This window comes from Rhodnius prolixus, unplaced genomic scaffold (assembly GCF_049639745.1).
Source record: "Rhodnius prolixus isolate KJV_2025 unplaced genomic scaffold, Rpr scaffold_6, whole genome shotgun sequence".
In the NCBI taxonomy this organism is placed as follows: domain Eukaryota; kingdom Metazoa; phylum Arthropoda; class Insecta; order Hemiptera; family Reduviidae; genus Rhodnius; species Rhodnius prolixus.
This window is the reverse complement of record NW_027411634.1, coordinates 19231311-19246195: the sequence shown is the minus strand read 5'-3', so window position 1 is coordinate 19246195 and position 14885 is coordinate 19231311. Positions and strand designations below refer to the sequence as shown.

General features: G+C 30.2%; 1 long non-coding RNA gene across 1 annotated transcript; it reads left to right on the top strand.

The window, feature by feature from the left end:
• The first annotated feature begins 11577 nt into the window (after positions 1 to 11577).
• Positions 11578 to 13471, top strand: LOC141461193 (uncharacterized). The gene is made up of 3 exons (XR_012462647.1): positions 11578 to 12885; positions 12967 to 13068; positions 13153 to 13471. It is a non-coding gene; the product is annotated as an uncharacterized lncRNA (long non-coding RNA).
• Positions 13472 to 14885: the final 1414 nt, after the last annotated feature.

The window sequence follows — 14885 nt, the reverse complement described above, 5'->3', positions numbered from 1 at the left end:
CAACATATTCGTATGAAATTTTGTTCTCATATACACTTTGTTTTGCTCAGTTATAATCTATAGTTCTTTTGTGTACAGATCCATAAATTGAGAAGATACAATGGGTTGAATATTTGTTGGGTCATGAAATCCTGCAAAATTACGCCCACTCTATATCTTCCTTAGTGAACAACATATTCGTATGAAATTTTGTTCTCTTATACACTTTGTTTTCCTCAGTTATAAGCTATAGTTGTTTTGTGTAGAGATCCATAAATTGAGAAGATATAAAGGGTTGAAAATTTTTTGGGTCATGAAATCCTGTAAAATTACGCCCACTCTATATCTTCCTCAGTGAACAACATATTCGTATGAAATTTTGTTCTCTTATACACTTTGTTTTGCTCAGTTATAATCTATAGTTCTTTTGTGTACAGATCCATAAATTGAGAAGATATAAAGGGTTGAAAATTTTTTGGGTCATGAAATCCTGTAAAATTACGCCCACTCTATATTTTCCTCAGTGAACAACATATTCGTATGAAATTTTGTTCTCTTATACACTTTGTTTTCCTCAGTTATAAGCTATAGTTGTTTTGTGTACAGATCCATAAATTGAGAAGATATAAAGGGTTGAAAATTTTTTGGGTCATGAAATCCTGTAAAATTACGCCCACTCTATATCTTCCTCAGTGAACAACATATTCGTATGAAATTTTGTTCTCTTATACACTTTGTTTTCCTCAGTTATAAGCTATAGTTGTTTTGTGTACAGATCCATAAATTGAGAAGATATAAAGGGTTGAAAATTTATTGGGTCATGAAATCCTGTAAAATTACGCCCACTCTATATCTTCCTCAGTGAACAACATATTCGTATGAAATTTTGTTCTCTTATACACTTTGTTTTCCTCATTTATAATCTATAGTTCCTTTGTGTACAGATCCATAAATTGAGAAGATATAAAGGGTTGAAAATTTGTTGGGTCATGAAATCCTGCAAAATTACGCCCACTCTATTTCTTCCTCCGTGAACAACATATTCGTATGAAATTTTGTTCTCATATACACTTTGTTTTGCTCAGTTATAAGCTATAGTTGTTTTGTGTACAGATCCATAAATTGAGAAGATATAAAGGGTTGAAAATTTATTGGGTCATGAAATCCTGTAAAATTACGCCCACTCTATATCTTCCTCAGTAAACAACATATTCGTATGAAATTTTGTTCTCTTATACACTTTGTTTTCCTCATTTATAATCTATAGTTCCTTTGTGTACAGATCCATAAATTGAGAAGATATAAAGGGTTGAAAATTTGTTGGGTCATGAAATCCTGCAAAATTACGCCCACTCTATTTCTTCCTCCGTGAACAACATATTCGTATGAAATTTTGTTCTCATATACACTTTGTTTTGCTCAGTTATAATCTATAGTTCTTTTGTGTACAGATCCATAAATTGAGAAGATACAATGGGTTGAATATTTGTTGGGTCATGAAATCCTGCAAAATTACGCCCACTCTATATCTTCCTTAGTGAACAACATATTCGTATGAAATTTTGTTCTCTTATACACTTTGTTTTCCTCAGTTATAAGCTATAGTTGTTTTGTGTAGAGATCCATAAATTGAGAAGATATAAAGGGTTGAAAATTTTTTGGGTCATGAAATCCTGTAAAATTACGCCCACTCTATATCTTCCTCAGTGAACAACATATTCGTATGAAATTTTGTTCTCTTATACACTTTGTTTTCCTCATTTATAATCTATAGTTGTTTTGTGTACAGATCCATAAATTGAGAAGATATAAAGGGTTGAAAATTTTTTGGGTCATGAAATCCTGTAAAATTACGCCCACTCTATATTTTCCTCAGTGAACAACATATTCGTATGAAATTTTGTTCTCTTATACACTTTGTTTTCCTCAGTTATAAGCTATAGTTGTTTTGTGTACAGATCCATAAATTGAGAAGATATAAAGGGTTGAAAATTTTTTGGGTCATGAAATCCTGTAAAATTACGCCCACTCTATATCTTCCTCAGTGAACAACATATTCGTATGAAATTTTGTTCTCTTATACACTTTGTTTTCCTCAGTTATAAGCTATAGTTGTTTTGTGTACAGATCCATAAATTGAGAAGATATAAAGGGTTGAAAATTTATTGGGTCATGAAATCCTGTAAAATTACGCCCACTCTATATCTTCCTCAGTGAACAACATATTCGTATGAAATTTTGTTCTCTTATACACTTTGTTTTCCTCATTTATAATCTATAGTTCCTTTGTGTACAGATCCATAAATTGAGAAGATATAAAGGGTTGAAAATTTGTTGGGTCATGAAATCCTGCAAAATTACGCCCACTCTATTTCTTCCTCCGTGAACAACATATTCGTATGAAATTTTGTTCTCATATACACTTTGTTTTGCTCAGTTATAATCTATAGTTCTTTTGTGTACAGATCCATAAATTGAGAAGATACAATGGGTTGAATATTTGTTGGGTCATGAAATCCTGCAAAATTACGCCCACTCTATATCTTCCTTAGTGAACAACATATTCGTATGAAATTTTGTTCTCTTATACACTTTGTTTTCCTCAGTTATAAGCTATAGTTGTTTTGTGTAGAGATCCATAAATTGAGAAGATATAAAGGGTTGAAAATTTTTTGGGTCATGAAATCCTGTAAAATTACGCCCACTCTATATCTTCCTCAGTGAACAACATATTCGTATGAAATTTTGTTCTCTTATACACTTTGTTTTCCTCATTTATAATCTATAGTTGTTTTGTGTACAGATCCATAAATTGAGAAGATATAAAGGGTTGAAAATTTTTTGGGTCATGAAATCCTGTAAAATTACGCCCACTCTATATTTTCCTCAGTGAACAACATATTCGTATGAAATTTTGTTCTCTTATACACTTTGTTTTCCTCAGTTATAAGCTATAGTTGTTTTGTGTACAGATCCATAAATTGAGAAGATATAAAGGGTTGAAAATTTTTTGGGTCATGAAATTCTGTAAACTTACACCCACTCTATATCTTCCTCAGTGAACAACATATTCGTATGAAATTTTGTTCTCTTATACACTTTGTTTTCCTCAGTTATAAGCTATAGTTGTTTTGTGTACAGATCCATAAATTGAGAAGATATAAAGGGTTGAAAATTTATTGGGTCATGAAATCCTGTAAAATTACGCCCACTCTATATCTTCCTCAGTGAACAACATATTCGTATGAAATTTTGTTCTCTTATACACTTTGTTTTCCACAGTTATAAGCTATAGTTGTTTTGTGTACAGATCCATAAATTGAGAAGATATAAAGGGTTGAAAATTTATTGGGTCATGAAATCCTGTAAAATTACGCCCACTCTATATACACTTTGTTTTCCTCAGTTATAAGCTATAGTTGTTTTGTGTACAGATCCATAAATTGAGAAGATATAAAGGGTTGAAAATTTATTGGGTCATGAAATCCTGTAAAATTACGCCCACTCTATATCTTCCTCAGTGAACAACATATTCGTATGAAAATTTTGTTCTCTTATACACTTTGTTTTCCTCATTTATAATCTATAGTTCCTTTGTGTACAAATCCATAAATTGAGAAGATATAAAGGGTTGAAAATTTTTTGGGTCATGAAATCCTGTAAAATTACGCCCACTCTATATCTTCCTCAGTGAACAACATATTCGTATGAAATTTTGTTCTCTTATACACTTTGTTTTCCTCAGTTATAAGCTATAGTTGTTTTGTGTACAGATCCATAAATTGAGAAGATATAAAGGGTTGAAAATTTATTGGGTCATGAAATCCTGTAAAATTACGCCCACTCTATATCTTCCTCAGTGAACAACATATTCGTATGAAATTTTGTTCTCTTATACACTTTGTTTTCCTCATTTATAATCTATAGTTCCTTTGTGTACAGATCCATAAATTGAGAAGATATAAAGGGTTGAAAATTTGTTGGGTCATGAAATCCTGCAAAATTACGCCCACTCTATTTCTTCCTCCGTGAACAACATATTCGTATGAAATTTTGTTCTCATATACACTTTGTTTTGCTCAGTTATAATCTATAGTTCTTTTGTGTACAGATCCATAAATTGAGAAGATACAATGGGTTGAATATTTGTTGGGTCATGAAATCCTGCAAAATTACGCCCACTCTATATCTTCCTTAGTGAACAACATATTCGTATGAAATTTTGTTCTCTTATACACTTTGTTTTCCTCAGTTATAAGCTATAGTTGTTTTGTGTAGAGATCCATAAATTGAGAAGATATAAAGGGTTGAAAATTTTTTGGGTCATGAAATCCTGTAAAATTACGCCCACTCTATATCTTCCTCAGTGAACAACATATTCGTATGAAATTTTGTTCTCTTATACACTTTGTTTTCCTCATTTATAATCTATAGTTGTTTTGTGTACAGATCCATAAATTGAGAAGATATAAAGGGTTGAAAATTTTTTGGGTCATGAAATCCTGTAAAATTACGCCCACTCTATATTTTCCTCAGTGAACAACATATTCGTATGAAATTTTGTTCTCTTATACACTTTGTTTTCCTCAGTTATAAGCTATAGTTGTTTTGTGTACAGATCCATAAATTGAGAAGATATAAAGGGTTGAAAATTTTTTGGGTCATGAAATCCTGTAAAATTACGCCCACTCTATATTTTCCTCAGTGAACAACATATTTGTATGAAATTTTGTTCTCTTATACACTTTGTTTTCCTCAGTTATAAGCTATAGTTGTTTTGTGTACAGATCCATAAATTGAGAAGATATAAAGGGTTGAAAATTTGTTGGGTCATGAAATCCTGCAAAATTACGCCCACTCTATTTCTTCCTCCGTGATCAACATATTCGTATGAAATTTTGTTCTCATATACACTTTGTTTTGCTCAGTTATAATCTATAGTTCTTTTGTGTACAGATCCATAAATTGAGAAGATATAAAGGGTTGAAAATTTATTGGGTCATGAAATCCTGTAAAATTACGCCCACTCTATATCTTCCTCAGTGAACAACATATTCGTATGAAATTTTGTTCTCTTATACACTTTGTTTTCCTCATTTATAATCTATAGTTCCTTTGTGTACAGATCCATAAATTGAGAAGATATAAAGGGTTGAAAATTTGTTGGGTCATGAAATCCTGCAAAATTACGCCCACTCTATTTCTTCCTCCGTGAACAACATATTCGTATGAAATTTTGTTCTCATATACACTTTGTTTTGCTCAGTTATAATCTATAGTTCTTTTGTGTACAGATCCATAAATTGAGAAGATACAATGGGTTGAATATTTGTTGGGTCATGAAATCCTGCAAAATTACGCCCACTCTATATCTTCCTTAGTGAACAACATATTCGTATAAAATTTTGTTCTCTTATACACTTTGTTTTCCTCAGTTATAAGCTATAGTTGTTTTGTGTAGAGATCCATAAATTGAGAAGATATAAAGGGTTGAAAATTTTTTGGGTCATGAAATCCTGTAAAATTACGCCCACTCTATATCTTCCTCAGTGAACAACATATTCGTATGAAATTTTGTTCTCTTATACACTTTGTTTTCCTCATTTATAATCTATAGTTGTTTTGTGTACAGATCCATAAATTGAGAAGATATAAAGGGTTGAAAATTTTTTGGGTCATGAAATCCTTTAAAATTACGCGCACTCTATATTTTCCTCAGTGAACAACATATTCGTATGAAATTTTGTTCTCTTATACACTTTGTTTTCCTCAGTTATAAGCTATAGTTGTTTTGTGTACAGATCCATAAATTAAGAAGATATAAAGGGTTGAAAATTTTTTGGGTCATGAAATTCTGTAAACTTACACCCACTCTATATCTTCCTCAGTGAACAACATATTCGTATGAAATTTTGTTCTCTTATACACTTTGTTTTCCTCAGTTATAAGCTATAGTTGTTTTGTGTACAGATCCATAAATTGAGAAGATATAAAGGGTTGAAAATTTATTGGGTCATGAAATCCTGTAAAATTACGCCCACTCTATATCTTCCTCAGTGAACAACATATTCGTATGAAATTTTGTTCTCTTATACACTTTGTTTTCCACAGTTATAAGCTATAGTTGTTTTGTGTACAGATCCATAAATTGAGAAGATATAAAGGGTTGAAAATTTATTGGGTCATGAAATCCTGTAAAATTACGCCCACTCTATATCTTCCTCAGTGAACAACATATTCGTATGAAATTTTGTTCTCTTATACACTTTGTTTTCCTCAGTTATAAGCTATAGTTGTTTTGTGTACAGATCCATAAATTGAGAAGATATAAAGGGTTGAAAATTTATTGGGTCATGAAATCCTGTAAAATTACGCCCACTCTATATCTTCCTCAGTGAACAACATATTCGTATGAAAATTTTGTTCTCTTATACACTTTGTTTTCCTCATTTATAATCTATAGTTCCTTTGTGTACAAATCCATAAATTGAGAAGATATAAAGGGTTGAAAATTTTTTGGGTCATGAAATCCTGCAAAATTACGCCCACTCTATTTCTTCCTCCGTGAACAACATATTCGTATGAAATTTTGTTCTCATATACACTTTGTTTTGCTCAGTTATAATCTATAGTTCTTTTGTGTACAGATCCATAAATTGAGAAGATACAATGGGTTGAATATTTGTTGGGTCATGAAATCCTGCAAAATTACGCCCACTCTATATCTTCCTTAGTGAACAACATATTCGTATGAAATTTTGTTCTCTTATACACTTTGTTTTCCTCAGTTATAAGCTATAGTTGTTTTGTGTAGAGATCCATAAATTGAGAAGATATAAAGGGTTGAAAATTTTTTGGGTCATGAAATCCTGTAAAATTACGCCCACTCTATATCTTCCTCAGTGAACAACATATTCGTATGAAATTTTGTTCTCTTATACACTTTGTTTTCCTCAGTTATAAGCTATAGTTGTTTTGTGTACAGATCCATAAATTGAGAAGATATAAAGGGTTGAAAATTATTTGGGTCATGAAATTCTGTAAACTTACACCCACTCTATATCTTCCTCAGTGAACAACATATTCGTATGAAATTTTGTTCTCTTATACACTTTGTTTTCCTCAGTTATAAGCTATAGTTGTTTTGTGTACAGATCCATAAATTGAGAAGATATAAAGGGTTGAAAATTTATTGGGTCATGAAATCCTGTAAAATTACGCCCACTCTATATCTTCCTCAGTGAACAACATATTCGTATGAAATTTTGTTCTCTAATACACTTTGTTTTCCTCATTTATAATCTATAATTGTTTTGTGTACAGATCCATAAATTGAGAAGATATAAAGGGTTGAAAATTTGTTGGGTCATGAAATCCTGCAAAATTACGCCCACTCTATTTCTTCCTCCGTGAACAACATATTCGTATGAAATTTTGTTCTCATATACACTTTGTTTTGCTCAGTTATAATCTATAGTTGTTTTGTGTACAGATCCATAAATTGAGAAGATATAAAGGGTTGAAAATTTTTTGGGTCATGAAATCCTGTAAAATTACGCCCACTCTATATCTTCCTCAGTGAACAACATATTCGTATGAAATTTTGTTCTCTTATACACTTTGTTTTCCTCAGTTATAAGCTATAGTTGTTTTGTGTACAGATCCATAAATTGAGAAGATATAAAGGGTTGAAAATTTATTGGGTCATGAAATCCTGTAAAATTACGCCCACTCTATATCTTCCTCAGTGAACAACATATTCGTATGAAATTTGGTTCTCTTATACACTTTGTTTTCCTCAGTTATAAGCTATAGTTGTTTTGTGTACAGATCCATAAATTGAGAAGATATAAAGGGTTGAAAATTTATTGGGTCATGAAATCCTGTAAAATTACGCCCACTCTATATCTTCCTCAGTGAACAACATATTCGTATGAAATTTTGTTCTCTTATACACTTTGTTTTCCTCATTTATAATCTATAGTTCCTTTGTGTACAGATCCATAAATTGAGAAGATATAAAGGGTTGAAAATTTGTTGGGTCATGAAATCCTGCAAAATTACGCCCACTCTATTTCTTCCTCCGTGAACAACATATTCGTATGAAATTTTGTTCTCATATACACTTTGTTTTGCTCATTTATAATCTATAGTTCTTTTGTGTACAGATCCATAAATTGAGAAGATACAATGGGTTGAATATTTGTTGGGTCATGAAATCCTGCAAAATTACGCCCACTCTATATCTTCCTTAGTGAACAAGATATTCGTATGAAATTTTGTTCTCTTATACACTTTGTTTTCCTCAGTTATAAGCTATAGTTGTTTTGTGTACAGATCCATAAATTGAGAAGATATAAAGGGTTGAAAATTTGTTGGGTCATGAAATCCTGCAAAATTACGCCCACTCTATTTCTTCCTCCGTGAGCAACATATTCGTATGAAATTTTGTTCTCTTATGCACTTTGTTTTCCTCAGTTATAAGCTATAGTTGTTTTGTGTACAGATCCATAAATTGAGAAGATATAAAGGGTTGAAAATTTTTTGGGTCATGAAATTCCGTAAACTTACACCCACTCTATCTATATCTTCCTCAGTGAACAACATATTCGTATGAAATTTTGTTCTCTTATACACTTTGTTTTCCTCAGTTATAAGCTATAGTTGTTTTGTGTACAGATCCATAAATTGAGAAGATATAAAGGGTTGAAAATTTTTTGGGTCATGAAATCCTGTAAAATTACGCCCACTCTATATTTTCCTCAGTGAACAACATATTCGTATGAAATTTGGTTCTCTTATACACTTTGTTTTCCTCATTTATAATCTATAGTTCCTTTATGTACAGATCCATAAATTGAGAAGATATAAAGGGTTGAAAATTTGTTGGGTCATGAAATCTTGCAAAATTACGCCCACTCTATTTCTTCCTCCGTGAACAACATATTCGTATGAAATTTTGTTCTCTTATACACTTTGTTTTCCTCAGTTATAAGCTATAGTTGTTTTGTGTACAGATCCATAAATTGAGAAGATATAAAGGGTTGAAAATTTGTTGGGTCATGAAATTCTGTAAACTTACACCCACTCTATCTATATCTTCCTCAGTGAACAACATATTCGTATGAAATTTTGTTCTCTTATACACTTTGTTTTCCTCAGTTATAAGCTATAGTTGTTTTGTGTACAGATCCATAAATTGAGAAGATATAAAGGGTTGAAAATTTTTTGGGTCATGAAATCCTGTAAAATTACGCCCACTCTATATTTTCCTCAGTGAACAACATATTTGTATGAAATTTTGTTCTCTTATACACTTTGTTTTCCTCAGTTATAAGCTATAGTTGTTTTGTGTACAGATCCATAAATTGAGAAGATATAAAGGGTTGAAAATTTGTTGGGTCATGAAATCCTGCAAAATTACGCCCACTCTATTTCTTCCTCCGTGAACAACATATTCGTATGAAATTTTGTTCTCATATACACTTTGTTTTGCTCAGTTATAATCTATAGTTCTTTTGTGTACAGATCCATAAATTGAGAAGATACAATGGGTTGAATATTTGTTGGGTCATGAAATCCTGTAAAATTACGCCCACTCTATATTTTCCTCAGTGAACAACATATTTGTATGAAATTTTGTTCTCTTATACACTTTGTTTTCCTCAGTTATAAGCTATAGTTGTTTTGTGTACAGATCCATAAATTGAGAAGATATAAAGGGTTGAAAATTTGTTGGGTCATGAAATCCTGCAAAATTACGCCCACTCTATTTCTTCCTCCGTGAACAACATATTCGTATGAAATTTTGTTCTCATATACACTTTGTTTTGCTCAGTTATAATCTATAGTTCTTTTGTGTACAGATCCATAAATTGAGAAGATACAATGGGTTGAATATTTGTTGGGTCATGAAATCCTGCAAAATTACGCCCAGTCTATATCTTCCTCAGTGAACAACATATTCGTATGAAATTTTGTTCTCTTATACACTTTGTTTTCCACAGTTATAAGCTATAGTTGTTTTGTGTACAGATCCATAAATTGAGAAGATATAAAGGGTTGAAAATTTATTGGGTCATGAAATCCTGTAAAATTACGCCCACTCTATATCTTCCTCAGTGAACAACATATTCGTATGAAAATTTTGTTCTCTTATACACTTTGTTTTCCTCATTTATAATCTATAGTTCCTTTGTGTACAAATCCATAAATTGAGAAGATATAAAGGGTTGAAAATTTTTTGGGTCATGAAATCCTGTAAAATTACGCCCACTCTATATCTTCCTCAGTGAACAACATATTCGTATGAAATTTTGTTCTCTTATACACTTTGTTTTCCTCAGTTATAAGCTATAGTTGTTTTGTGTACAGATCCATAAATTGAGAAGATATAAAGGGTTGAAAATTTATTGGGTCATGAAATCCTGCAAAATTACGCCCAGTCTATATCTTCCTCAGTGAACAACATATTCGTATGAAATTTTGTTCTCTTATACACTTTGTTTTCCACAGTTATAAGCTATAGTTGTTTTGTGTACAGATCCATAAATTGAGAAGATATAAAGGGTTGAAAATTTATTGGGTCATGAAATCCTGTAAAATTACGCCCACTCTATATCTTCCTCAGTGAACAACATATTCGTATGAAAATTTTGTTCTCTTATACACTTTGTTTTCCTCATTTATAATCTATAGTTCCTTTGTGTACAAATCCATAAATTGAGAAGATATAAAGGGTTGAAAATTTTTTGGGTCATGAAATCCTGTAAAATTACGCCCACTCTATATCTTCCTCAGTGAACAACATATTCGTATGAAATTTTGTTCTCTTATACACTTTGTTTTGCTCAGTTATAAGCTATAGTTCTTTTTTGTACAGATCCATAAGTTGAGATGATATGGTTGAAATTTTTTTGGGTCTGTAAACAACATGTTGTTATGAAATTTTGTCCTGTTGTACCCTATGTGATACACGAACATATTTTGTGTGACAGGCGTCGTCAGGTTCAAGAATTTATTATATTATTTCAAATAATATAGTGATTTGTTTAGTACTTTGAAGTTATGGTATTTATTTTGAATTAAGGATCTTGCAAACTTTCATCAGATCAATGATAATAAAATTGGCCATTTTATAAATCTTCTCTTCTACTATGGTCGCAAATATAATAAAATTATTAATATTTCTCTACGTTACACGGCTCGAGTGTTAAGTTAATATTTTTTAATATGTTGACATCCTGAGCTCATAAAGTTTGCAATCACTGCCCTAGAGAATACTTGTTTCTTTAATTTAATCGCTAGGGAGGTATAGGAACGTTGTTAACAACAATAGGGTATGTTAGGCAAGAAAATAAAATGTGTTTATCGTGTCCACAGCTAAATCCAGCTCATCACCACTTACCCATATTCATTTTTAAAAATGGCTCACATTATTGACATTTACTTCCGTGTGTAAACAAAGTTTTAAAAAAGAAGGCTTCGTTAAAGTACTCTTTTTTTTATATTCATCAAAGTGGGTGAACAAAGTTGACTACATATTCAGTTTGAAACTATCTTTACAATAACTAAAATATCTAAGATAATATGCCTGAAATTAGACACTAAAAAGTCTTAACAGATATATAATGTATATCTATATAAAATAAAATAAAATAACTGACATTATATATTAGAAAAGTTCATTTACTTTTCTTTCATTGCCGGAAGTTGATTTAAAAGATTACGCATCGAAAAAAAAAATTTTTTTGCTAAGGACAGGTAAAAATAAAAATTGCAAGACAATATCTTTAGCAGGTACTATAAGATTAAAATTATGGTTAATTCTCAGAGATTATATAACTTATTGAAAAAGTTTATTAAGCATTTTCTTTTCTTTTATATTTAGAACAGAATAGACTAAGAATAATAGTCATTTATTGTATATAAGTGTGGGTAAATAAATTTTTCACACACCGCATTTAAGTAATTCCCACACATTGAGTAGCAAGCGAGGCACCTTGAAGAAGGCTGTGAAAATTCTCTAGTGTTCAGTATTAAATCTATTTCTTTTCTACGAGCGTTTCAATAATTTGTAATATAAACTAATAACTTAAACTCTTAAGTTTAAAGGCTACCTAATTTAGGTTAGGGCGATTGCATGGAAAAATAAATTTCTTTGAAAGGATAACTCTAACTTTTATATAAATTGTTTAATACGAAGTATTTAGTTAAAAGTTTGTTTTTTAATAATTCTTAAACTTACAAATAGTAACTTTCTTCTAATAACATGTTCGCACACAATTACATTATATTTATAAGAACATTTCCTGGAATAAATATGATTTCTAAATAAATTAATCCCAACTTTATTGTTGCAAGACAATAAAAACTCAGTGTTATTAGACGACTGTGCCTTCTATTTCATGAATATAGTTTGTTCACATGACATTATTTTTGTTATATTGTAATTGTATTGTACATTTTTTACAGTTAAACACAAGAATTGGTAACAATTTATGCAGACAGTGAACTAGCTACCAATATTTTTTACATCCTTTTTACACACATTTTTATAAATTTTACATACATTATATTAAAGAGTAATAATATTCTTGTATTCCCATAGTTTGGCACGAATATATTTTTATGGGAAAATATAAGAAATAAAGAGGTGAATTATTAGTTTTGAAATCATAATGACTGCTATGAATAAAATTGTAGCTATTTTCTTCTTCTCTAACTAAAACATAATTCCTTTAATTTTATAATAAGTTAAAAAATAAAACCTGATATAAACACTATCATAACCGCAAGAGAAAGTTTCTTGAAATTTGAAATTTGTAATAAAAAATGGATTCAAAATTCTATTTAATGCATTGGACTAACCTCTACGCTATTTCCCTTCATCTTCTCACTTTGGCGGTACGTATCACATAACTTTTTATAAAATGTAATATTTATTTATTTTATTCTATTTCAAATTAAAAATGTATTTTTTTCTAGAAGCTATAAAACAAAATTGGTAAATAAATTGTGAATAATACAAGGAAAAGAAGTTGTCTAATCAGTTGGTCTGTGACAGCAGCGTGTTCTAAACTCAGTGAGGTAATTGACCTATTCATCATTGATTTCCAATACTACCAACCTATTTTTAATGATGTGACTAAATCTGTGTTTATTGATTTTCAGCCAAATATCATGACCGGAAGGAGCGTATCTAATTTTAGTTTCTAGTTTATAATTTAAAAATAAATACTGTTTCTTAATTAACTTTAAATGTGATTGGTTTCCATCCATTTATTTCTTTTAATTTATTTAATTCTCAGTATTAAGTAAAGCCAAAGGTGTGGTAAATATAAGAATAAATGTTTTGAGAAGTAAAATAAGTATTAAAATACATGTGAATGTTTGAAATTATAGCTGTGTCGCATTTCCCTTTTCTACTGCTTTGATTGAACGCTAGAAATTACGACGCATTACAACTATGTTGGTAAGCAATTAAGGAAAAGGAAACATTTAAATATTGAACGCTTTTTTTTTTTTTTTTTTTACAGAAAGGAAGTTGGTATAAGTGTCTCACTTCCTTTAGAACCACGTGACACTAATTCTACATCATCATTAGCATAGCGCGTGTCTTTCTGTCATTCATACAAATATTTAATAATTCTATATAAAATTAAAAGGTGGTTGGTTTCATTAAAAATTAAATTCTTTCTGGTTTCTAAAAACGGGGAGGTTACTCTATTGTTATTATCACTGTTTCCTTAATATTTCTTTCCTTATTTGGAAATTCTATTATTTTTCTCTAGTACTGAAATGGGTTTTACACTTATTTATTTTCTTAATGTTTGAAAGACACACCAACCTTATATAATTATGTAACCAAAAAAAACATATTATAATTATCAATAGTATTAAGCCCCGATGATGAATTGGTCCCTCGGTCGAAAACTTGGCAAAAATAAAAAATAATTACTGAAATTGGCAGTATTCTTTGGATGAATGAATTAGTCACCAAAAATCTATGCATGTTTATTCATTTTCCAATTCATACATGCATATAAGCTATCCAGTAAGTTTGCATTATAATGTAATGCACCGTTTTACAAAACTGTTTAACGTTGATATTAATTTATGATTAAAATCTTTGAAAATTTAAACCAAAAAAAATGTTTGAGAATAGTTATAAGACTATAACTTTAATAGATACTTGTAAAAAAAAAAATGAACAATTGCATAATGCAATTAAGAAGAAAGTGCAGTTGGAAGCAGTTATAAAAGAAAAAAATTAAATTAAAAAGAAAGTTTATTAACAATTTCTTAAAAAAGATTCCGCAGTGAAATTTTAAAAGAATCAATATTATTATTTAAGTCATGTGAGTTATCTCAACAAAATATTTTGTTGTTCGAGAAGCCGTGTTTTATGATCCTTGAACAGTTTATTTGTAAGCTTTTAAAATATTAAAGCTAACTTAATATTCGTTGTAAACAAAACTTTTTCTGTTCAAGTCAAAAGTATATTACAGCTTAATTCAATTTATTTTAAACATATTTTTACTTTCCTGTGGCTAGAATTACATTTTGTTTATAAATAATAAGTATTCTTAACCTTAAGAAAATTGTGCAAGTTAGAGTGTTAGAAGATTTGAAATAAGAGAAAAAAATGGCGCTCTCCGCCAGATATGGCGTTGGTTGGTATGTGTCACATGGTTATGTTAAGCTGGTTATGATTGCGCAATAATCTGTGTTTATTAAAAGCGTCACAAACTGCTGAACTTAATAAAATACTTGGAAGAATAATAAATAAAATAAGAATGGGCTGAGATACCAGAAGACTGAGAGAATGGAAGAGAGATTAGAGAGAGAAAGAACAAATAAAGGTATTTAAAATGATGTTAGCCATTATAGTAATTGAACTTGGC